This window comes from Aotus nancymaae, unplaced genomic scaffold, assembly GCF_030222135.1.
Source record: "Aotus nancymaae isolate 86718 unplaced genomic scaffold, 86718_ANA_hifiasm-v0.15.2.pri h1tg000039l, whole genome shotgun sequence".
In the NCBI taxonomy this organism is placed as follows: domain Eukaryota; kingdom Metazoa; phylum Chordata; class Mammalia; order Primates; family Aotidae; genus Aotus; species Aotus nancymaae.
The window spans coordinates 5,795,387-5,820,299 of NW_026988453.1; the positions used below are offsets into that span (position 1 = coordinate 5,795,387).

At 54.5% G+C, this 24,913-nt stretch overlaps 1 protein-coding gene across 4 annotated transcripts in view; it reads right to left on the reverse strand.

Moving 5' to 3' along the window:
• Positions 1-24,913, reverse strand: part of SYT2 (synaptotagmin 2) — a 115,163-nt gene that overhangs the window by 23,455 nt on the left and 66,795 nt on the right. For 2 of the 4 annotated variants that reach the window (XM_012459473.2, XM_012459472.2), the window contains exon 1: positions 22,690-22,796. The exons of the other annotated variants lie outside the window; for them this stretch is intronic. The gene's annotated coding sequence lies outside the window, so the exon portion shown is untranslated. Of the gene's footprint in view, positions 1-22,689; positions 22,797-24,913 lie in introns of those variants that run through there. 4 annotated transcript variants of the gene reach the window in all.

Consider the following 24,913-nt stretch of genomic DNA (forward strand, 5'->3'; position numbering starts at 1 on the left):
ACGGAGGAGCTGAAAAATCTTTCACTATGTATCTTTCTGTATCTTTAAAATGTTGAACCCCACAAATATCTGCCTGTCTCTTCCACCCTCTGGTACTTCAGAACCCTGGAGCTGGACCCTCAGCCTTGTGAAAGAGAAAACAAGTGAGGGGGGTTTGTATATTTCATTTTATTTTTTAGAGACAGTGTCTCACTCTGTTGCTCAGGCTGGAGTACAGGGGAGTGATCATAACTCACTGCAGCCTTCACACTCCTGGGCCCACGCAATCCTCCCACCTCAGCCTCCCAAAGAGCTAGGACTACAAATGTGCACCACCATGCCTGGCTAGTTTTTAAAATGTTTTATAGAGACAGGGCACCACTATGTTGCCCAGGCTGGTCTTGAACTCCTGGCCTCACACAATTTTCCCGCTTTAGCCTCCCAAAGTGCTGGGATTACAGGCATGAGTCACTGCGCCTGACCAAGAGAGAGAACCAGTGAGTGGGTTTGTGTAGCTCATCCAGGAATCACTGACCTGCTCCAGGGCGGAGGCATGCTGCAGGGAGAGTGCCACCAGGACCGTCCCCTCTCACCCTCAGAGGCCACCTCACCCTCACCTTGCTTCTCCTCTTCCCTACAAAGCGTCGGGAGACCGGAAGCCCTGCTGTCTCTTCCGGCAAGCTTCTGGGCTCCCTTGGTGTGCCCCAAATGGGACTCCTCCAAAATGGGATCCTGATGCCACATCAAAGATGAGTAAGTTCGATCCTCACCCTCACCAAAAGCATTGCGTGTGTGTGCGTGTATACACACACACATACACACACACACAAACTCACTCACCATCAGCTGCCACCCCAAACCAATTAAATATAATCTGGGGACTAGGCACTTCTGTGGATTACCCCACTCAGTACTGGCCTCGATTAAGGCAGATAATGGAGAGCTGACTGGATACAGCTTACAGTATTTAATCTTTCCTGGCATTGTATTTGCAGAAGCCAAAGTAATGAGATGGAAAAAGGTTGAGCAGCAGGATGCCTCTCCCCGAAGCCAGCAGGCTACAAAGATCAATACTTCAGGAGAAATGTATGTCTTTATGTTTTGCACCAATGCTTCGGTCCAGCATTTGCTCCTGGGAGGCTGAGGATAAAGTTTTAATGAATTAATTTTCCAGCTCATTCTGAAAATAAATTACTCATTTCTTTGAGCTCCTTGTGTACCGAGGCCTGATGATCCTTCTTGGTCAGTCCACGCACACCTCCACTTGGCAGCGAGGTTGCCATTCTGCACACACAGAAGCAGAGTTTGTTCCCAACTGGCCCTGGGGAAGCAACAACTCCCAGGTTCCTGACAGTTGGAAGGTCCTGCCAGTGTCTAACTTCAATCTCTCCTGCTGCATCAACGCTCATTTTCCTTCTCTTGCATCTACGCTGAGATCAGCAAATCCTAGGCCACCTGATGGGAGCCTCAGAATCCAAAGGCTGAGGATTGAGCCCTTCCTGCAGCAATCTTGGGCAGGCCTGTTAGCCTCCCTGGGCTTGCACGTCTGTCCGTAAGTGTGGGTTAAGCATCCCTGCCCTGCCTGCCTTAAGGACGGCTTCCATGATCAAAGGTGAAGGCTCCCGAGTAAGGCTCTGTAAGCCGCGGCACCTCACACCTGCCTCGGATTATTTCTCTCTGAACCTAGACCCCAGGCGTGGATGTCCTTAAATCACGCGCAAATATTAATAAAGCCCAGCCTGTGAGGGCTGGGGATCTTACAGACCACACAGTCCACAGCCTCATTTCAAAAACGAAGAAACTGAGACCCCAAAGGGAGGTGACTTACCTCCATCACACAAACAACATGGCTAACTGCTGGCGGTGCTGCCTGAGCTGTCAATTCCCGGATTCCAGGCCCTTGACACCCCTCAGGGCACCCCACCAAGCCCTGGGAGCCCAGATGCACAAGCCCAGGGAGGCTAACAGGCCAGCCCAAGATTGCTGCAGGAAGGGCTCAATCCGCAGCCACTGGATTCTGAGGCTCCCATCAGGTGGCCTGGGATTTGCTGATCTCAGCGTAGATGCCAGAGAAGGAAAATGAGGATTGCTCCATTTGATCCTTGGCTAAGTCTTGTAAAGTGCATGGGTAGCAGTGGTGAAGGGGCAGAGGGATGCCCTGGCCAGGCCAAGCCCCTCAGCACACCCTCTGCTCTGCCACCCCGGCCAGGATCACAACTGGAAACAGGACAGAGGAGCCGGCCATCCCCTTGGGAGAGGAGCTGGAGTCCAGGCTCCCTGGAGAGGGAGTTTGTACTGCAGCACGCGCACTCTGGCCAAGGCAGAGAAGCTGCTGAGTCACAGCCCAGCCACCTAGCCAGCCCTGAGCCGCCTGCTGGGGCCCCCAGCCGCTCCCAGCCCAGGGGGCTGCCTCTGGCCCCCAAATGGGCTGCCTTCCCACCTCCTTCTCCAAAGACTCGGAATCCTGGACCTCCCGGGCTCCCCACTCCCCAGCACCCCACAACATCTCCCAAACCCATAGGCAGCTGTCCTGGGGCAGAGGAGAGGATCTTCCATTGGTTGGGTGTCAAGATGCTTGGGAGCAGGCGGGGAAGGGTAGGGGACCCCGAATGGGTGAGAGTGGGGACAGATGGAGGCTTGGGGACCAGCGGGCCCTGGGCTGCTTGGTTTAGGATATGGAAAGTGTGGTGTGTGTGTGGTGGGCGGGTTGCACCGTGGGCCCCAGGAGGTCTGCTGTGCCCATACTCTGAGTGTGAAGGAGGATAGGTGGGACCATGGGGGTCTGTGCTGGCCGTGCTCCCAAGAGAGGAGCTGCTTTCTGCAGAGGATGTGGGCAACTACCAGGTAGAGAGGGCTCACCAGGGGTAAGGGGAGCTCCTGCGGCTTAGCAGTGATTAACCCACACAACTGATGGATCCTCGGCCACAGTGTGAGCAGCTCTGCCTCACAAGACACACAGCACCTTCCAGCACAGTCCTGCTATCCTTCACGCCGGACACATCTTCATTTTCAGCTACAAACCATTAAAAATTGATGCATTTTCTTTCTGACTAAATGTTACAAGGTTTGAACACACTAGCTCGGCCGAGCACCACCCCTCTAAGGGACAGGGTTAGAGGTTTGGCACAAAAGCAAAAGCCTTTTAATAGGAGTGCATGAGTGTGGTGGTGTGTGTGTGGTATGAGTGTGTCTGTGGTATGTGCATGTGTGTGGTGGGCAGGGGTGTATGTGGTGTGTGTAGGATGTGTGTGCTGTATGTATAGTGAGTGTGTAATGTAGGTGCTAGGGTGTGGGGGACAGTGGGTGTGTGTATACGGTGTGAGTGAGAGGTGTGTATGATGTGTGGGGGTGGGGTAGGGGTGGAGGGTATATGGGGTGTTGGGGGGTATGTGGGTAGTGGTGGGTAGTGGCATGTGTGTGGTGTGTATATATGTGTGGTATGGGGGTATAGTGAGTTTGTGTGTGATGTTGTGTCAGTGAGTCTGTGACGTGTCTAATATGGGTATGCGTTGTGGTGTGTTGTGTGTAGTGAGGTAGGTATGTGGTGTGTAGTAGGATGTGTGTGGTGTGTGTCTGTGCGGTGTGTGTCTGTGTGTTGTGTGTCGTGTGGTGTATGTAGTGTGTAGTACAGTGTGTATGTGTGGTATGTAATATGTATGTGTGTCTGTGGTGTGTGTGGTGTGTAGTAGGGTGTGTATGTGGTATGTGGTGTGTAGTTGGGTATGTGTGATGTGTGTCTGTGTAGTGTGTAGTTGGGGGGTGTGTGATGCATGTGATGTGCGTGTGGTGCGTAGTAGGGTATGTGTGTGGTATGTAGTTGGGGTGTGTGTGGTGTGTGTCTGTGTGCTGTGTAGTAGGGTGTGTGTGGTGTGTGTGATGCGTGTGGTGCATAGTAGTGTATGTGGTGTGCAGTAGGGTGTGTGTGGTGTGTAGTAGGGTGTGTATGACGTGTGTGGTGTGTAGTAGGGTGTGTATGGTGTTTGTGGTGTGATGTAGTGTGGTGTGGTGTGTGTGTGGTATGTAGTAAGGGTGTGTATGGTGTCTGTATGGTGTGTAGTAGGATGTGTGTGTGGTGTGTAGTAGGGTGTGTGTGCTGTGTACGATGTGTGTGGTGTGTAGTAGGGTGTGTGTGCCGTGTATGATGTGCATGGTGTGTAGTAGGGTGTGTATGGTGTCTGTGTGGTGTGCAGGTGTGGTATGTAGTAGGGTGTGTGTATGTGTGGTGTGTAGTAGGGTTTGTGTGGTGTGTGTGTGGTGTCTGTGTGGTATGTGTGGCATGACAGTAGGGTATGTGTAGTGTGTGGCGTGTAGTAGTGTGTGTGGTGTGTGTCTGTGTGGTGTGTAGTAGGGTGTGTGTGGTGTGTATAGTATGTGTGGCATGTAGTAGTGTCTGTAGGGTGTGGTGTCTGTGGTGTGTGTGGTGTGTGGCATGTAGTAGAGTGTGTGGTGTGTGTGTGTGGTGTGTGTCTGTGGTGCATATGTCTGTGTGGTGTGTAGTAGGGTGTGTGGCATGTAGTAGAGTGTGTGTGTGTGTGGTGTGTAGTAGGGGGTGTGTATCTGTGTGGTATATGGTGTGTGTCTGTGTGATGTATATGGTGTGTGTGTAGTGTGTGTCTGTGTGGTGTGTAGTAGGGTGTGTGTGTGGTGTGTAGTAGGGTGTGCATGGTGTGTGTCTGTGTGGTGTGTGTGGAGTGTGTGTGGTGTGCAGTATGCCGTGTGTGTAATAGGGTGTGTGTGGTGTGTAGTAGGGTGTGTGTGGTGTAGTAGGGTGTGCATGGTGTGTGTGTGGTGTGTAGTATGGCATGTGTGGTGTGTAGTATGGCATGTGTGTGGTATGTAGAGTGTGTGTGGTGTGTGTCTGTGTGGTGTGTGGGTGTGTGTGTGGTGTGTAGTAGTATGGCATGTGTGTGTGTAGTAGGGTGTCTGTGGTGTGTAGTATGGCGTGTGTGGTATGTAGTAGGGTGTGCATGGTGTGTGTCTGTGTGGTGTGGGGGTGTGTGTAGTGTGTAGTAGGGTGTCTGTGGTGTGTAGTATGGCATGTGTGTGTGGTGTGTAGTAGGGTGTGGGTGGTGTGTGTGGTGTGTAGTATGGCATGTGTGTGGTGTGTAGTAGGGTGTGCGTGGTGTGTGTCTGTGTGGTGTGGGTGTGTGTGTGTAGTAGGGCGTGTGTGGTGTGTAGTACGGCATGTGTGTTTGGCAGTAGGGTGTGTGTGTAGCGTGGGCAGGGAGTGTAAGGGGAGGGGGTGTTGTCAGTGGGCGGGGCAAGAGCCGGGGCTGGCTGGCAGGTGCCCCACCAGGCTCAAGCTGAGGGAGAGAAGCTGGAGCCACCGCAGCCTCCTTCCCAGCCTTTCTTCCTCCCTGCGGCCGGGCGAGGAGACCTGGTGGTGCCCCCTGCTGTCCATCCAGGAGCCTGCCGCCTACCTCCAGCCCCATCTGCACCCCAGGCCCACGCCCACACCCACTGTACACAACCGGGCACCCCAGCCAGGCTCACTGCCTCCCAGGCCCCCAGTCAATATTCACATCCTGGAAAGGAGGAGGTGGGCAACTGGTGGGAGGCTGGAGGCAGGGGAGGCTCCATTAGCCCCGTAATGGAGCAGAGCATCAGCACCGTGGCGTCTGCTAGCCGGCAGCACCAGGGGAGGAGGCCTGTCTCTATCTCTCAGGCCCAGCTGAGATGGGTGACAGCAGCCATGAGAATCGGCAGAGAATGCCAGAAAGGCTGTGTATGTGTGTGCACGTGAACACCATGTGTATGAACACCACGTATGAATGTATAAACATGCATGAACTGGCTGTGAACATGTATGCAAACGTGTGTGTGTGCAGGTGCGTTACATTGCCATATGTGGGAATGTAAGAAGCCCCAAGAAAGGGAGAGCTGGGGGTCTCGGGTCACACCCCTTGTCCAGGAAGCCAGGGTGATAGCTACAGGCCGTGCACTTGGGTAATGAGAGGGGGTGGACTAGGGTGCGGGTCACCTTACAGCCTCGGGGTTGGAAGAGACCACAGGGTCACCAGCCCCCCACTCTCTCTGCAGCGGCATCTCCTGCCAGACCCTCTGTCTCCAAAGGTGGCCTGAGGTCTGGGACCTGAACGAGGTATCAGGAGACCTGGTTTCTCTCTCCTTCTTTCCATGCTTTGGAAAGTGGCTTTGCATCTCCCAAGAGAGCCCCTCAGCTTTCATTTTTATTTTTTTAAGACAGGGTCTCACTCTGTTGCCCAAGCTGGAGTCAGTGGTGCAATCACAGCTCACTGCAGCCTGGACCTCCCAGGTTCAAATGATCCTCCTGCCTCAACCCCGACAAGTAGTTGGGGAAAAAAAAGCCCGGCTATTTTTTGTAGAGAAGGGGTCTCACTATGTTTCCCAGGCTGGTCTCCAACTCCTGGGCTCAAGCAATTCACCTGCTGAGATTACAGGCCTGAGCCACCGCACGCGGCCTAGATAGCCTCTCAGCTTTTAAGACCCGGCCCTCCGAGATGCTTGGAGAGTCCTACATCTGAAGGTGAGCAGCGCAAAGTGGGGAGGGGTCATGGCTGCTTTCCAACCTGATGCTTAGCAGCTCTGCAGCCTGGGAGATGAGTTCATTTCTCTGGGATCATTTCTTAGCTACAAACCGAGGGTCAGGTGCCTGTCTCACAGGGATGTTATAAGGATTGAACAGGCCATATGTGCTGGCACAAAGTGGACCCTAAATAAATCCTCATTTCCTTTCAGCAGGGCTAGGCCGAGTCCACGCTGACCATGGACTCAAGGACATACATCGTGTTCCCCACAATGAGGCCTGCAGCGCTCGCCAAGCTAGGGATTGAGCCAGCCCAGGCTGTGTCCAGGAAGGCAAGGGTTGCTGCAGAGGCTGTGCAGCTGGGGAGCCTGAGCCCCAGAATTCTCCCTGGCTCTGTGTGTTCCTCTCGCAGAAACTGCATCACTTCTGCATGGTGTCAAAGGTACTTGCATAAGCAGCTCAGCTCCCAGAGGACCACTAGGGCTGCGAGGTGGGAACATGTCTTGTTTACCACTGCCTTCCCTGCCAGGTCCCAGAGGAGCAGCCTGATTGCTGAGCCTGGTAGCAGGTAACAGAGGCGGCGGGGGATCTCACCAGGCACTGCCCCCCAACGCTGGCAACCTCTGTCCCATCAAGCTCCCTGCCAAAGGAGAGATGGGAAACCCCAAAGCCAGAAGAGGTACCTTGTCTAGGTCACATCCTGACACCCAGGGCCTGAGTGGTCACGGGTGGGGTGTGATGAGCGGGCGCGCTGCCTTGCGGGGCTCCACCAGGGGGAGATGCGAGGGCAGCCTGTAGGCAGGCGGGCACGTGGCTCCCTGCGGGAAAGGGGGTCCCAAGCAGCTGAGGTTCTCCGGAGACTAATGTGCAAAGGAAGGGCAGGACGACCAATTCCCTGGTTATTGAGGGGCCGACCAGGAGTTGTCTTCCTCACCCAACCTTGAAAATACCCCCTAGCATTTTTAATTGCTTAAAAATCCACTTTCATCTGAGCCTCACTTCGTTTCTTCCAAATCCTGTGGCAGGCTCCATGCTAAGTGCTGGGGATACAAGACGAAGAAACCCAGCCCCATCCTGACGCAGCTCACAGGGAGAGGACAGAGCTCCTCGGGAGGTGCAGCAGATGCGGTTCTGCCCCTTGACAGAGCAGACAACTAAGGCTCAGAGGTCAACTTGCCCGAGACCTCACAGTGCACTTGAACCCAAACTTCCTAGCACCCAGCCCGGGACTCTTTCCTTCCCAACAAACAGCCCCCGCGAGCTCCTCAAGCACACTGGGAAGGCGGGTCTAACGGGAAGATCATGAAGGCACTGGGCCCAGAGGCGGGTGCCAAGGGCAGGGAGGGAGACTGCCACCGTGCCCACTCCGTGCCAGCACTGCATTCCATTCCATCCGCAGCCCTGTGAGATGGGGACTGTGATGTCCATTTTGTAATTGAGGACACGGCCTGAGTGAGGAATGAAGCAGGTCGCTTGCTCACAGCCCCTTTACCCCAAGGATGGGCTGTACTCCCAGGTAGCAGAGTAGCTCACTGTGGGCCATGCTGGAACCTGGGGGAGGTCAGGAGACATCTGGGGAGTTAAGCCTGCTTTCGGTAGGAGCTGGGAGCCGGCACCCCAGGCAGGGAGCCAGCCTAGGAAGGTGCAGTCTGTTCCTCCCATTTCCAAGAGCGCCTCCGTCCTTCCAGATGCTGGCCAGGCCCCAGGGACGGAGCTGTGCCCATCACTCTTCAGACAGAGATGCCCATTATCACCAACACCTCTGACAGCCTGTGGTCTCCAGAAACTACAGTGGAGCATGCAAGTCCCGGGGGCACAATTAGGTTCTCAGAAGAAGCCCACTCTCTCCTGCCTGACCCCGGGCCAGGCGGACATGGGAGATAGGGGCCAGGAGGGATGAACCCTGGCCTCAAAACACCCATGGGCTGGAGGAGGGGAGCCATGGGGGGAGAATTCCAAATTGGAAGTCTCAACTTGGAATTCTACGTGGATCTAAACCTAGAAGATAGCTCTGCTGAGGAAGAGGAGCCAAGTGCGGCCGAGTGGGGTGAATTAGCGCCTGTGCTCTGGGCAGGCCGACCTGGACTGGAGTCTCGGCTCTGCCACTTTTAGCTAAGGGAACTGGAACAGGTCGCTTAACCTCTCTGGGCCTCAGCACTCCATCTGCAAAATGGGAATGATACTGGAAGCTGCCACTCAGGGCTGTAAGGCTCAGGAGCACCGCATGTAGAGCATGGTGTTATGCCCATGGCTGGCTCCTGAGCCAGGCTGGCATAGGCCTGTGAGGAGCACGTGGGGATGGCTCCAGCAGAAAGGTGGGGCAGCATCTCTGCTAACCCCTATGAAGGACCAGGTTAAGCCAACACCCTTTGTTTTACTTCCTGGGATAATTCAGGCCTCTCTTGATAAATGGTCCTCCTTCTGCCCATGCCTTTAGCTCCAGCCCAGACAGCCTTCTTGAGGCCCAACTCCGGGCCAAGTCCTCTCTTCTGAGCCATGCACTAGCCCTGGCTGCTTTCCTGCCCCTGTGCCCAGATACTGCCAAGCCTTTCCCCCACCCCAAGTCTGCCTTCCCCGATACTCAGCCTCTCTCAGCAGCCATGGCCTCTCCGACTGTGGCTGCTGAGTTCGTTTTCAAGTTCTCATCTGTGAGTATCTGACTGCATCTTCCTCTCAGAAGTCAGCAGGGTCTAGCTGTTCTTCCTCCCACTGCCACTCCCACTCTAGAGATGACAACACGGGTGTGAAGGGGCAACATTGCCCAGACTCCCCAAGGATGTCCCAGCCGAAACCCACCCCTAGCGTGGCGGCTCATGCCTGTAATCCGGACACTTTAGGAGGTCGAGGCCAGCCTGCGCAGCACTGTGAAACCCTGTCTTTACAAAAAAATTAAAAATTAGCCAGGCATGGTGGCGTGTGCCTGTAGTCCCAGGTACTCAGGAGGCTGAGGTGGGAGAATCACTGGGGCCCAGGAGTTTGACATTAGGTGAGGGCCATCCCCAGCAGGCAGCTGGGCGGGCAGGTGTGTGTTGCTCAGAAGTGGCTCCAGAAGTCACTAGCATGAAAGAATAATCCCCCGGGGAGAGTGTGGGCATAAGAAGAAGGCCACAGATGGCCTTCTAGTAATATCAGTATTTGGAGGATTTGTAGAGAAAGAGGAAAGGCAGGGAAATTGAGGAACGACCAGGGATGGGAGGAAAGCTCTGAAGAACAGAAAATGACTCCATGGCGACAGAGCGGTCACATTTGAGGGGCAGGCAGGGGCTGGGAGGGGACAGGGATCCTTCTGAGGAATTTCTTTGGTGATTATAGAGGTGCATATGCCCCTAAGTCCTGCACTTTGCTGCATCTAAACCATAACTCAATCAAAAAGAAAACCGAATGTGCAGAGCAGAAAGCGCTGTGGGCTGACCCAGGGCAGTGCTGCAGGCCTGGCTCCCACACACTCTGGCTTGACCAGGTGCTAGAGGGCACCCCAGGGAGAGGGAACGTACACCCTAATAGAGCAAAGTGTATCGCATCGCCAACCGGCTTTCCCACGATCGCAGGTGCGTCTGCTGAGAACCACAGGCAAAGGAACCAAGAACCAGGGTGCCACTGAAGAAGGGCTTCCTGGAAGAGCAGCACGGAGCCAAGGTTTAGGGGGAGATGCAGTCTGCTTGGAAGAGGGTGGCCAGTTCCAGGAAGAGGCATCGCCTGTGTGAGTGTCCGACAACCACAAACCACGATGGGCCCCTCACAGCCACCACCCTGGATACTGCAGAGATGACAGCTGACTTGGGAAGGTGATGACATGGCCAAACACGTCCCTGGCTCCAGAGACGCCATCACGTGGGACCCCCTCCACAGAGCCTGACCCAGGACAGGAGAGCCTCTCTGGGCCAGGACACCAAGGCCCCTAGGCTTTCCCTCGCCGGAGCGGAGGCATCGCTCCACACCCCCGGGCCCCAGCAAACATTTGTGAATGGGCCCTTGCCCTGCTTAGCAGTGAAATACACAGGGCTCTGGCCTCCCTGCTCTGGGCCAGTGGAGAGAGGGGAACGGAGGTTGGCAGAGGACTGTCCCCTTCATATGACCACTGGTGACAAACACTGTGCCCTGCAGAGCACGGCCCAAGATGAAGCACCTCCAGCCACACACACGGCATTCGGCAGCTGCAGCGCCCAGCCCCATCATTTCTGAAGGTCCACGTACAGCACAGATCACAGCTGAGGCACTGACAGCCAGAGGAAGGGACTTGTCCCAAGTGACAGGGTAAGGAGCCTGTCTCCCAATCCAGTGCTCTTCGAAGCTAGCAAGATCCTGAGCCTTGGAGAGGCTTAATGAGCTGCCTGCCTACCAAAGCCGGCACGGGTGAGCATCTTTGGCTCTCTGGAACCACAGCGAGTTTCAGTCACCCTGCAGATGACCCCTGGTTGGGAGTGGAATTCCTGGGATGGCTCCTATCAGACCCTGACTCCCTGGAGCTGGCAACAGAGAGCCGGCATATAACTGTCCCCATAGACAGAGCTAGCCTGCATCAGTGTTTGATTTTCTGCTGCAGGTTTGCTTCGCACTTGAGAAGCAGGAAGGACTTCAGTTTTTTCTAGCAGCTTCTAAACTCTTCCCAGTGGCCCCTCACCTCAACAAAGTCCCCTGAGAGGAAGGAATCACATCACATCTTTGTGGGTCAGCGGTGCCTCTGCCCTGTCTAAGACACATGCATGCTTCCTCATGAAGAGTGAATTGTGGCTCCTCCTTTGCAGCAGTGAGGGGTAGAGGCAGAATAGATTTAGGCTCAAAATGAAGGAGGATTTTTGCACAGTCAGCACCACCCCATTGATGGGGTGGTGGTCCCAGGAGGTAATGAGTGCTCCATCATTGGGAGCATTCAAGCTCAGGTTAGCCCGCTATTGGGAGGGATGTTACAGACAGGACTCAGATAAGGGGACACAGCATTGGCCTAGATAAAATCTGAGGTCCTTCTCCCAACCCTGAGAGCGTCTAAATCTGACATCTCCATCCCAGCCCTTGCTGCTGACTGGTCTCATTCACTGGGCCCTGCTGGTTTGCCAGGCAGTTTGTCCTCAAGGAGAAGTAGCCGCCAATTAAATTATGTGGGGAGCACAGGAGTTCCCTTTATGACATCACCACTCTGCAGGAAGGGGCTGAGGTGGGGTAGGAGGGGAGAAACAAGACAGAAGGCAGCACCAGAGAAGGGGACAGCTCCCGAGGGCCTGGAACCTGCAGTGTTGTCCTGACTGGGGTGGGGGACTGTCAAGGGTAAAAGCAGCCCAACCTAGCTCTCTGAGGTTCATTAGAGGAAAAGGTGAATGTTGAAGACGTGTCATAGCAGGCAGCTCATTAAACCCACGAAGCTTAAAAATAGTGAGACATGCAGGCATTGGGGGAGGGGAGCTGGGGATGCAACTCCAGCTCATCACACTAGAGGCAAGAGCAAACCCAGGAGAAACTGACTCCATAACCAGTGGAAGGCAGGCTACGGGGCCATCACCAGACCTCCAGGAAAGCTTGGAGCACAGGCCTGCTGGAAATGTCAGACCCTGTTCTGTGGATGCGAAGACTAAGTCCAGAAGAGGGCGTTCCCAGGCTCAGCTGTTCTCCACGCAGTGTAAGAGATAAGACACAGAGACATGGACCTGCCCTGGAGGGGTCCACAGCCCACCTGCCCAGAGACGCTCCACCCGATTTCCCTGGGTCTGGGCACCCCCTTAAAAGCCCTTGATGCCAACTTTCCTTTCAGTCGAGTGACCCAGGCTTTGGGACCAGACTGTCTTTGCTCAAATCCTTCCACTGTTACCTACTGGCTTGGTGACCTTGGAGAAGTTATTTCCCTGTCCTGGACGTGCTTCCTCTTCCATAGAGACACGACAGATTCCCGCCACAGAGGGGTAAATGCACTCTCCTGTATGTTACTCGCTTGGCACGGGGCCTGGGATGCAGGAGAAGCTCTGACTGGCGGCATCCAGGAAGTAAGGAAGATGGACTAGAGGGAGGGCCCAGGAAAAGTCTACGGGATGTGGCTGTGCAGGTGGAAGATGCAGACACACCTCGCTCGGTGCTGCCGGGTTGGGTTTGCAGAATGCAATGAATGCTCTTGCTAACACGGGATGGGGAAAAGTGAACTGGGGAATCTTGACCTAGGGGAAGCCACTCGCTCAAATACTGACTCCTATGTAAGTCAACTGACACACGCTGGGCACCCAGTGGCTGCTCAGCACTTCCCCATAAGTGATCCCAAACCAGGAGCTAGGCCAAGCCTCCGAAGGCGGCTGGGTAGTTCATTGGAATGAGGGCTGCAGTGTCTCCAGAGGGAGCAGGACTCAAGAGGAGGGGAGCCAGGGAAGAGTGAGATGTATAGTGAGGTGGCTCTCTTCTGGCTTAGAGAACAGAAGGTCCCCAGCCCACACCAAGGGAGGGAGGCTTGGGGGGGTTCTCCCCTCTCCCCATCTTCATCCCACTCAGCCCCTACCTGGCCTTCTAACACACTGGGTGGGAGAAGTGTCGCTGAGCACAGCAGTGACCTGAGGCCCTGGGCACCCATCCCAGCTTAGGTCCCTGGGGGGGCTCCAGTTGCCGAGGAAGAACACAGAACTTATATAGGATGGGCGAGCTGGAAGGAAACAGGGTCAATTGTTCCAGTCTCTAATTGAACGGCAGGGAAACCAAGAGACAGAGAAAGAAAATTCTTTCTTTGAAGCCGGTGAGAGAGCCAGAGCTAGAACCCAGGGATCTTTGCATGAGAGAGCCAGAGCTAGAACCCAAGGCTCTTTGCATGAGAGAGCCGGAGCTAGAACCCAGGGCTCTTTGCATGAGAGAGCCGGAGCTAGAACCCAGGGCTCTTTGCGTGAGAGAGCCGGAGCTAGAACCCAGGGCTCTTTGCATGACGCTGCACCTCCCGTCTAGCTCTGTCTTCTTTGAAGCCGGTGAGAGAGCCAGAGCTAGAACCCAGGGCTCTCTGTGTGACGCTGCACCTCCCATCTAGTTCTGTCTCTCATGAAATGCCATGTTGAAGCTTTATGTACTGGGGAAATTTAACTGAGGCTCAAAGGGACACAAATTCCCTAAAGCCACATCGTGAGTCAGACAGCGAAATGCAGTGTCTGGTCCTTTCCCAGCATCCATCAAACATTTCTTGAGCACCTACTACACTCAGGCTGGGAGCACTTTCAGACATTCTCCCACTTCAGCTTCACATGTGGGAGGAGGGTGGTGGAAGAGCAAAGGGCCAGATGCCAGGGTCCAAATCCTGGCTCTCTTAGCTGAGTATCCTTGGACAAGTCCCTTGATGTCCCTCAAACGATGCCTCCATTTCTTCACTTTATCAGACAGGGATTCATAATGGTACCTACCTTGTATTGTGATAATTAAAGGAGATTATCCATATAAAATACTTAGAACAGAGCCTAATAATATAAATATACCATTTAAAAATAAGTATACCTTTGACAATCCTTCCAATCCTAGGCATATACCCAAGAGAAATGAAAATACACATCCTCATGAAAACCCTTACACAAGTGTTTATAGCAGCATTACTCAGAGTAGCTGAACAGTGGAATGAATCAACCAAATATCCATCGACTGATGAATACAGAGACAAAGTGTAGTATATCCACACAACGGAATGTTATTTGGCAATAAAAAGAAATAAAGTACTGGTACATGCTTCAACATGGCTAAACCTTGAAAGCATCACGTGAGTGAAGGAAGCCAGTCACAGAAGGCCAGGTATTGTATAATTCCATCTAAATAAAATATCCAGAAGGTCCGATTTCATAGAGTCAGCAAGTAGATCATTAGTTGGTTAAGCCTGGGAGGAATGGAAGAATCGAGGGTGACTGTTAATATGTATGGCGTTCCTTTTTAGGGGTGAAAAAATGTCTGAAATTAGATTGTGGTGAATGGCTGTGCAGTTCTGTGAATATATTAAAAACTATTGAATCGTGCACTTAAATGGGTGAATGTGTAGTATGTGAATTATATCTCAATAAAGCTGTTTTTAAAAAGTAAATATATATTTATAAACTTCTATATATAAGATAGTAAGTCACATCCATTCCAATTTAGTGATAAGGCTGAGAGAGAGTCAGCAGCTTGCCCAAAGTCCCACAGTGAGCAGGCTGTGGACCTGATTTTGGACTTTGTCAAATTCCTGAAGCTCCTACGACTTGCTCCATGGAGACCAGGTCTTTCCTTACGTATCTTGGGGAAAGCCTCCATTCCCTGTCCCAATGAAGTCACTCAAGAAGTTCTTCCTGCATCTAATCCAAACCCATCCAGCTTACAATGGATGATGTTCAGGGGGATTTGAGGTTAGGAGCGGGGTCACAGGAGACAGGCACCTGATGGGAAGCCTACATTTCTAGCCAGTGCTGGATGCCTTCTTTAGGGAAGCCTGGAGAATGGGGCAGAGGAAATACAGGGGACTTCAGGCCATGAGCTCACGGTTGATTTTGGGGGTGACCTTGGCCAAGAAACCTCGTCTCTGGGGCTCTTGGTAAAATGATATTCAGGAAGAGGCTCTGAGGACAGCTCCAGAAGCAGGCATTTCTAAGGCCCTGAGTATCTCTAAAATCAAGCGGCCTTCCCTCTCCATACCTACAACTCACCCCCAGGTGGGAAGTCTGTAGGGCAGTGGGCGTCACTTGGTTGCTGGCTTGGGAATACACAGCCTGGTCACCTCCGTGGTTCTTGGGAGAGGATACTGGGGCCAATCCATGAGGCCCTAATCTAACCATCAGTCCAATACTGTGAGCAGGTCAGGTTGGCTCTGCCTCCCGCCCTGGAAGGAGGAGGAGGAGGAAGTCATAGGGGCACTGACAGCCAGGGTCCTTGCCTTACGTGGCAGGAAAGATGCTGAATGTGATACTGACTCAATGCCCTGCTTCTGTTCAGTCCCCCTGCCTGCCTCCCCTTCAGATAGTCTGGCTGCAGGTGGTAGGGGAAGGAGCTCCCACTTTTGACACCCCAGAGAAGGCATCACCTCAGTCTGTCTGGGGCTCATGGCCAGGGTGTCCCAGCTCCAAGGAGAGGTTCTCCTGCCCCTTCTCTGCTTGTATAACTAAAGACAGCATTCAGAAACACTCCTTCTCCCTTGCTAAGGAGCATTCAGAGATACAAAACCACCATCCTTTTTCCAGGGAAAATAAGGAACAATAGAAAATAAGAAGGGCCAGATTCAGTCCAGAGCCACCCAGAGTCCAAGTGGCCTCACTGGGAGAGTAGCCCACTGGGTTTAATGCCATTAGTAGAAACACACCAGGGCCTCTGCCAGGAAGCCAGCATGTGCTCCAGAGAAGGGACAGGAAGAGGCTAGCCTGTGCATCTGCTAGGCTCACTGACTTTTTCAGACCATCAGCTGCCTCATTTGATCCCGGGACATCTTGGGAGAAATGAGGAAGACAGGTATCCCTCTCCACATTTTCTAATGGGGACAACTGAGGTCCAAGAGATAGGGAGAAACCATTTGCCTGGGGCCATGTGCAGTAACTTAATAGTGGGTTCACCGGATTTTAGATCCTTCTCATCAAAGCCGGTCATATCCTTGCCTTGCCCCACTCTCAGCTCTGCTGCTACGTTTATCGACAAAATGTCCCTGTTCAGTTTTCAGAAACACCATAATAACACTCTTTATAGCACTTTATAGTGAAATCTTTATAGCACCACGTGTCAGCTACTGCCTATTCTTAGAACTATATGTAAACAGTCATACATCAAATCCTCATGCCAACCCGATGGCAAGCTATTTCATTTCCATTTTACAGATGAGGAAACTGAGGTAACAAGTGTTTGAATAACTTAGCCAAAGTTCCACAGATAAAAAACTAGAGGAGCTGGGATTTGACCTAGCCCCAGCATCTGAGGTTTAACCACTGCGTATCAGTGCCAAGCACATGTGAGTCCCAGGCTCCATATAGCCCAAGTCTCACTAAAACATGAACTAGGGCCCGGGCACGGTGGTTCACGCCTGTAATCCCAGCACTTTTTGGAGGCTGACGTAGGAGGATCGCTCGAGCCCAGGAGTTTGAGCCCAGCCTGGGCAACATGGTGAAACCCTGTCTCTGCCCACCCCCGCCAAAAAAAAAAAAAAAGAAAAAGAAAAACCTCCTAAAACAAAAATTATCTGGGCGTGGTGGTTGGTGCACACCTGTAGTCCTGGCTTTGCAGGATGCTGAGGTGAGGGGATCACCTGAGCCTGGGGAGGTTGAGGCTGCAGTGAGCTGTGATCACACCACTGCACTCCAGCCTGCGTGACAGAGTGAGACCCTGTCTCAAAAAAACAGAAAACCAAAACCAAAAGCCATGGACTAGGGTCCCACATGTCAGCTCAGGACAAGGTATGAATGTGGCAAGTCCACATAAGTCCGGGAGCTGGGCTGTCCTCTCGCCCGGGTGCCATGTGCTGGGGGCGGGGACGCGGGACAGGCTGCAATCTGTCTCTGAGCAGCCGGCTGCCCTCAAGTCCCAGCCCAGCCGAGCAGTGGGGAGCAGGTTGAAGGCAGGCTTGGAGCTGGCAGGTGAGGCCTGCCCCGCTGCGAGCAGCAGCTTTGAGAGACTCTCCTGCCGGCTGCTCATAGGTGCTGCAGTATCTCTCCTGGCTGCAGGGCTGGCTGGGCTGAGGCCAGGCCAAGGGCCCTCCCCTTCCCCCTTTCACCCTCTGCCCCTCCCTCGGTCACTCTGCCAAGCCTCCCCAAGCCCGGGGCCAAACTAAGGGCTTAGGAAGCCCCTCTGCCTTTCTGGTCTCCAAAGACTGCCAGTCCTGATGATCAATTTGGTGGCTGTGGGACCAGGTTTAGTCTCGGGTGGCAGCACTGACCTCCAGGAATGTCACTGTGGCCCCTTCAGAAGTAGGTAACAAACCTGGCTCATCTCCAAGAGAGTAAGGGAGTCCCGTAGATCAACTCACATGGTTGTCCACCTAAGCAGATTCGCCAACAGTGGGCGATTCCCCTGGTAGGAAGTCCTTCCTTGTACCTCACATGAACCCTTCCTGCTGCAGTATAGCCCCATTACCTTCTACTAGAAACCCTTCTGCTTCCAAATGCACCCTTTGTTAAATTGCTAAGATGTGATTCCACGAGCAACGCAGCAATCACAAAAGCCACTGAAGGAGCCGGCAGCTGCTACAGGGTTCAAGAATTCCACTGCAGTTGGGGAAAGGCTGTGGGCTTCGCCCCTCCTCCCCTCCAGCCCTCCCCAGTCTCAGGACACGGAGGAAAGGGTAGCAGGATGCAGAGAAGAAAAATGGAAAGATAACAAAACAAAGGCAGGAAAAAAAATATTCACAGCCTCTCCTGACCTGCCAAGGACTTTTCCACATCTTTCCCTAGGCCCAGATAAGGAGGCGAGCATTTCTCGCAGCTGCCGCAGCTTCTGCCTGAGACCCGCTCAATGGGCCATCTGCTCCAACGCCTTTCTGCAAAAGCTTCAAAAGTTCCATTTCTCCAGGGAGCTGAAAGCTGGGGAGGTGTCAGCTCCAAACAATAAGGGAAATTTATTAGGGATCAGGGCTTCCAGGAGGATGGTGCCTGCAAATGGGGCCGGATGCACTCCGAGATACAAAGGGTTATTTAATGCGGAAAATCCAAAGGCTCCTTTAGAAGTCAAGTGCTCACACCCGAGGTCCTACACACTGCAGCCTTTCCTTTCAGAATCGCTCCCCACCACCTTACCCTGTAAGCCCCCACCCCGCCCCATCCCAAGTCGGACTTATTCCTTGTCCTTTGCCACTGGGCAAATATTGACTTTCTTTCACTCAGCCTTGTCAATGGAAGTGAGACCAGGGGGGCTGGCTATTGTCTCCCTCCTCTCTGCTCTCAGAGGGCAAAGCAGGCTGTCAGCCTCTACAGCTCTGAGCAGGGGCCAACTGAGACAAGCCGAGAAAGAAAAGCGTGCTTTTGGAAGTAATATTTCTGTCTTTCTGTCCTCCCTCCCTTCCCCAAGCCCATCTGCGTTTATTTTTTTCACATTTGGCTATCCTGCTGCCCTGTCTGGCTCAAGAGCAGCAGTGTGGCTCAAGGCGTAACTGAGAGAGCTCAGGCCTGGGAATTCAAGTGTCTGAGACCCGGTCACCTTAAACTAGTTCTTTAATTTTCTTGGGCTTCCGTGTTCTGTTCTACAAAATGGGAAGACTGGACGCCATGATCTCAGTATCTAGATCAGGAAGTTCCTTCCTATCTGGACCCACGTCTCTTCTGCTGCAGTCAAGGCCTTTTACCTTGTGCTCTGATTTTAGAAAAGATGGAAAATAACTGCTTGGTGCTTAACAGGGAGGAAGAAAAGAGCATTGGACTGAGGGTCTACAAGGGCCAGCAAGCTCCACTGTGGGTGCTAATGTGCTGTGTGGTCCTGGGCAAGGAGCTCCCCCTCTCTAAGCCTCAGTTTCCCCATAATCAAAACCAAAGGATTGGATGAGATGATCCCACAGCCCCTTTTAGTGCCTGGTCCTGCCATGCCACTCATCAGCACATCCCTGTGGACGGCGAAGTGCCCCGCTCCTTCCGCCTTTTCTCCAAGGCTGCATCTCACAGCCTTTCCTCATGACTAACCTTGAATGGACAGATGCCACGCCGCTGGCTCGTGTTCCCTCATCATCAGGAGCCTTTTGTTAGCACCCTGCTCTCAGACTCACGCTTGCTTGGCCTTTGGCCTCTGTGGCTGAGCTCTTCCTTTCTCCAGGCCCCATGATGGAGACCAGAGCATGTAAACTCCTGGAGCCTGTGGCCAGTGCGTGGCAGGAGGCCACAGGAGACACTGGGGCATCTGGGGGGAGCGTGTGCATGGTGACAACTGCAGGACTGTGAACTGTATCCCTGCTCCTCCTCTAACTTGAGCCCTCTCTGTGAAAACATAGAACCTCAAAAACCCATTCCTTGTACACTGGTCAATATCATACTAGGGACTTCCTACTCCAGGTAAGTAATATTCCCATTTCACAGATGAGATCATTGAGGCTCAGAGGTTGATAATTTGCCTAAATCCACATGGATATTAAGGAGCGAGCCAAGATGGGAACCTAGACATAGCAGGTCTGGGGTAAACCTCAGTCCTGGCCCTGGGGTCCTGGGAATCCCCCTCCAGGTTGAGCCTGTCCCTTCACCACTCCTTCCACCTGGCTGTAGACATCTTCAAAGGCTTTGCTCTTAACCATCAGCACTCTTACTGAGAAGGGGAGATCATCGTCTCTCTCCAAGCTGACTTACAGGACTGGAATCAAGGGGCAGTGAACACCCAAAGCCTGAATGACTCCAACAAACCTCCCACCGCCCCCCCCACCCCACCCCGCCTCGGCAAAGGCAGAGCCAGCCAGGCCATGGATCAATAGAACCAAAAGGACTTTGGGTCATCTAAACCAAGCTTTCACTTCACATACAAGAAAACTGAGGTCCACAGTGGAGTACGCCTTGCCTAAGGTCACATAGCAAGTCTGGGGTAAACCTCAGTCCTGGCCCTGGGGTCCTGGGAGTTCCCTCCAGGTTGAGCCTGTCCCTTCGCCACTCCTTCCACCAGGTTGTAGACATGCCTTCAGCCACTCACTCCAGGGACATCCGGCCTTACCCCTCTCTGGTTCTCAGTTGGTCCATTCCTAGAAGGTTTGGGGAATGGAGTAAAAGGCCCCTTTTGTCATAATCACAGAGGTGTGGCAGACAGTGGGGAAGGGAGAATGAAAGGAAAACGGGGAGATTATTGGAAAGTCAAGCAGTCTCTCTGTTTCTCATAAAGTTTCTGCTGCAGAATGGTCCTAACGGTCACAGAGACAGAGAGAGCGAGCTGATGTTACCATTTTGTAGGGAAGCTTTGAAGATGGTAGGGGAAGATCACACCGCAGCCCACGAACTTTCCCTGCTCTCTGTGGCCACTGCTCACAGCTGCCCTACCACCTGCTTGCTACACGGCAAGTATTATTACTAACAATAGCTACCACTCAGTGAGGATTTAACTCGGCACTGGACCAAGTATTTACATATGCTTCTTGTTTAATCCTCATAAAAACCCGAAAATACCACCACTCTTCTCATTTTGTTTTGACTACTGAGTAACTGAAGCTCAAAGATATAAAGTAATTTGCTCAAGGTCACACAGCTAATAACCAGGAGAGCCAACGTCTCCTGGGGACTCCCTCCAGGGGTACGCTGGCCTTTGAAATTCACGCACAGTATTTTGTCTCAAGTTGTCTCGACTCTGGTGACAGAAGTGGGAGAACAATGCATTGGGAATTTCTGGAGACCACCTGCTCCTGTCATCCAGCCAAGCCCACTTCCTGCTACTCAGACACCAGCCCAGAACTGCAGCCACACAATTGTGGGTTTGCAAGGGCCTGAGAAGTTATCTAGCTCTACCTTCTCGACGTACAGGGGAGGAAAGCAAGAAAGGGCCTTGCCCAAGGTCACACAAGGTCGCACAAGTTGGAAGCAGAGCCTGTAAATTAAACTCAGCTCTCATGTCTCAAACCAGGACTCATCCACAACACCCTGATGCCCAGTAAGAAGCTATTGTTTCATCTTAACTGAGGACAGAAGCAGAGCTCATCCCAAAAAGGAGTTAGATTAGACTTTGCTGTGGCAAGGACTGTCACATTGCACAATGGGGTGCTCTAGGCCATTGTAGTGGAGATCTTCCTAAAAAAGAGAGGATTCCTTCAGATCTTCCTTATCTGAGGTGGATGCAGCCCTGTCTGGAGGTAGAGAGCAGATTGCATGACCTTGTGAGGTCTGTGACATCACCCTTTAACCAATGGTCATCTATCTGTCACCGGGAACCTTTCCCCAGGGAAGAATCTGCCCTCTGCAAAGAGGATGTGTAATGCTGGAAAGCAGGCTTTTCTCTCCATCGCCTGGATTCTGACACTGGGGAGAGATGACCAGCGAATCGCTAAGGGTGCCACAGCCCTGCTGCTTTGGCATAGGGGTGCAGTAGGGGAGCTACCATCTTCCCAGAGGCGAGGTCATTCTACCCAGCTGCACCCCACCTCCATCCTTTCAGTGGGTGGCACCTGCAGGGTGTTGGGACTGGGAGAAACCTCAGATACCTTGAATTCCAAACCCCGTTTTCCAGATGAAGATACTGAGGCCCAGAGCGGGTCAGTGAGTTGCCCAAGGTCATGGGACAGGTCAGAAAGGAAGCTTTCGGACTCTCCCTGGGGCACTGGGTTCACAGCTCCACCTAGTCACCCCCTGCCCCGGAAGTGAGCGCTGAACTCACTTAAGAGAGGCCAGGGATCAAAGGCGGCAATTCCCAGGCAGGCTGGGGCAGGCCTGCCCATTTGCTTGTTCCCCCGTGCACCCTCCCCCACCTTGTCCCCATTCCAGTTTTGGGCACCACGCGCCTGCATCATCCTGAGATTCAGAGAGGTGCAGCGGCTTGTCCAAGGTCACACAGCAAACTGAGTTGGGCGCCGGTTCCCATTGCCCAGCTGCCTCCTCCCATCGCCCACCCGGGTCTCTGCAAGCTTGCCAGGATCGCCAGGAGCCTACTTCCTCCAATGCACAGAGCCGCGGCGTGTGTTAAAGTGTGCGAAAGTTTCTGGGAGAGGAAGGGGTGGAAAATGCAGCCGCACATCCCAACCCTGGACGGCTGCGGCAGGGCGGGCGGGGGGGGGGGGGTGGGCACAGAAAGGCAGCCAGCCCCGCACACCGCCGGTGCCCCCAGCACACCCCACTCTGTGCCAGGGGCTCCCCAGCGTCACGCGCGCGTGGTCTTCCAGCTCCTCAACAAAGCGAAGCAGGCGCAGCGGGGTCCCACGCGCCCCGCACCCACTTCTCCCTGCACGCCCACTTCATGCACCTCCCCGCGCCCTTCCCATAGCTTCTCTGCAGCGAGCGCCTTCGCTTCCCAGCAGGTCCCCAGTCCCAGCGCGGAGGCACCGCGGCTTCTCTCGCCTTCTCTCCGCGTCGGACCCGGGATCTCCGCGGGGAGAAACAGTCGGGGGCGAGGGGATCCCGAGATAATTCAGGACACCTCCCCTGAGAATAGCCGGGTAATTCCGACACCCGTGGATTTCCAGATTACAGTACCCACCGCGGGCACAGTTCCACACTTAGTTCACCCCGCGGTGAGCGCCAAGCCCCAAAAGACGGAGTGTCCCCGTTTGGCGACCCCGGGTCTGCCCGCGCCCTAGGGGTGGCCACTGTCGGTGGAGGCACCGCTCCACTTGGGACTACGGGCTGCCCTAGTGGGGCGCCCCTCCTGGGGTTCCCTCTTACCCTGGGATGTTCCGGGACCGTTCTGCCAGAGCTGGTGGAGAGGGCGGGGCGGGGACGGCCGGGGTCCCGAAGTCCAGGTCCCGCTTCCCACTTCCCCACCGGCCCGGCCGCTGCGGCTCTCCTCCCGCCCGCCGGCTCCCTGCTCCCGCGCTCGTTCTCGGCTCTCTCTCTCTCTCTCTCCCTCTCTCTCTCTCTGCAGTAGTAACAACCTGATCCTGCTTCCCCCGCCCGCCAATTGAGATGCTCCTCACATCTGCCTGCACATAGCGCGTGTGGCCCCTCCGAGGGCGATCCCCGCAAACCTCGACGCAGGGCCCCCGCCCCAGGCAATCCCCGTGGCCAACAGACCGTCTCGCACGCCCACGCCCCCTTCTCCCGTCGGGACAGCCAACGGGTGGGAAACGCGACCCGGGAAGCAGCGGCGTGTGCAGGAGGGGCTGCGCTGGGGGAAGAGGGGTTTAAACTGGCGCGTCCTACACAAGTTTGGGGAGGGCGGGGCCGGCTTCCCACCCCCGGGGCCTCACAGGCTACACGACTCTGCGGAGGAGTCCCCGCCCCGCTCCGTGCACTCCTGCGACACTCCCCACCCCACCCGCCAGCCCCTGAGTTTACAGCCTCTCGGGTGCGGGGATTGGCTGGGGAAGGGGGCGGCGGGGGCGGCGGGGAGGGGACCCCCTGGCTGTAGGGAACTGCTCGCGTGCGTGCGTGTGCGGCGGGCGGGGGTGGGAGGGAAACGATTTGCTTCAGGAGATACGGATGAAGGTTTTCCTGAGTGGAGGTTGAGAAGGGAGGGAGAAGAAGAGAGATGGAACAAAAGGAAGACGCTGCAGGGGAAGGGGAGCTGGGGAGTTCGCCCTGAGGGCTCCGGCAGCCCACGTCCCCAACCTCAGTCTGTACGGAGGGTGAGGTCAGGGCTCGTGCCTGGGCTCTTCACAGGCCACCTGGAGAGGGAGAAAGGGGGCATGGAGAAGGAGTACGGGGTGAGGGGAGAGGAGGGAGCGTCAGCTGCCACAGGACCCCCTGCCTGCTCCCAGATAGGAGTCCAGCAGAAGGGCTCTGCCATGATCCAGCACCGCCTACCTCTGCAGCTCTGCTTTCTCCCGGGGAAATGCGAGGCTGACACCTGCCCTGAGCACCAGGAGGACCAGGACAGGCAGGGAGGACCGAGAGCTGGGGCACCCCTCCTGTGCCTCAGTCTCACCCTTGGTCCTCACCCTCTACCCCCAACCCCATCCAATAAGACCTCGGGGCCAAGGCTCCCCTGGTGGAAATTTCTGCCGCTGTCCAGCCATTAACCACCCCTGACCTTCCCAGCTCCACCCCATCCCAGCCCTCTTCCCTCAGCCTCTCCTTCACTCTCAATGCAGCTGCTTTCTATTTGCTTCCGCTCTGCACACGCACAGCCAGGACTCGAGTCTGGTGTTTGACCCAGGAAGTGACATTCCTCATCCCCCACCCCCCCCACACACAAATCCTGTGTGCATGTGTGTGGCGGAGTGGGCAGTCATCTGGGGCTTTCCAGGGCTTCTCATCCCCACAGAGTCTGGGGAACTGGGAAATTCCCAATACCCGCAGTGAATCCCCGCATCCTCCCTCCCCCAGGCGTCCCCTGTCCCAGGACCTAGACCTCACTCTCGGAAGGGGGGGATCTGCAGTGCTGCAGCACCCGCTGCTCCTGGCTGGATGGAGCCTCTCTTCAGAACACATCAGCTCGCTTGTCACAGACCCTGGACTGCAGAAAAAGCTGATTCGGGAATTTCCAGGCTGCTGGTCCTGTGGGGGAGTGTGCGCCTGCATACCTGGGTGTTGGGAAGGGTGTGTGCATGTGTTCACGTGCGGGCTGGGGGAGAGGACCCATGCCTGAGACCCTCTAGTCAGGTCTGCTGACCCCTTACTGTTCTTCAGATGGAAAAGAGGATATGGGGTAAAGGACTCAAGGTCAGATGCTCAGCAGGAGGGCACCAGGGCTTTCCCCTAACACTGCTACACTCCTGTAACCTACCCCCACCACGCCACCCCACACTGAGGAGGGGACCCGTCACCTGAGATGGGTGTTCGCGCCGAAGAGCAGTACCGGCTGCTCCTCTTCGCTTTCTCCCTGGGGAGAGAAGTGCTTCTTTTTTGCAATCTCCCCCAGTGCTTCTTTTGCTAAGAGGAGGGAGGATGGGGCTGAAATTTCATTCAGCAGGCTGGATTCAGGTTCAACTTTGGGATTTCCTGATGC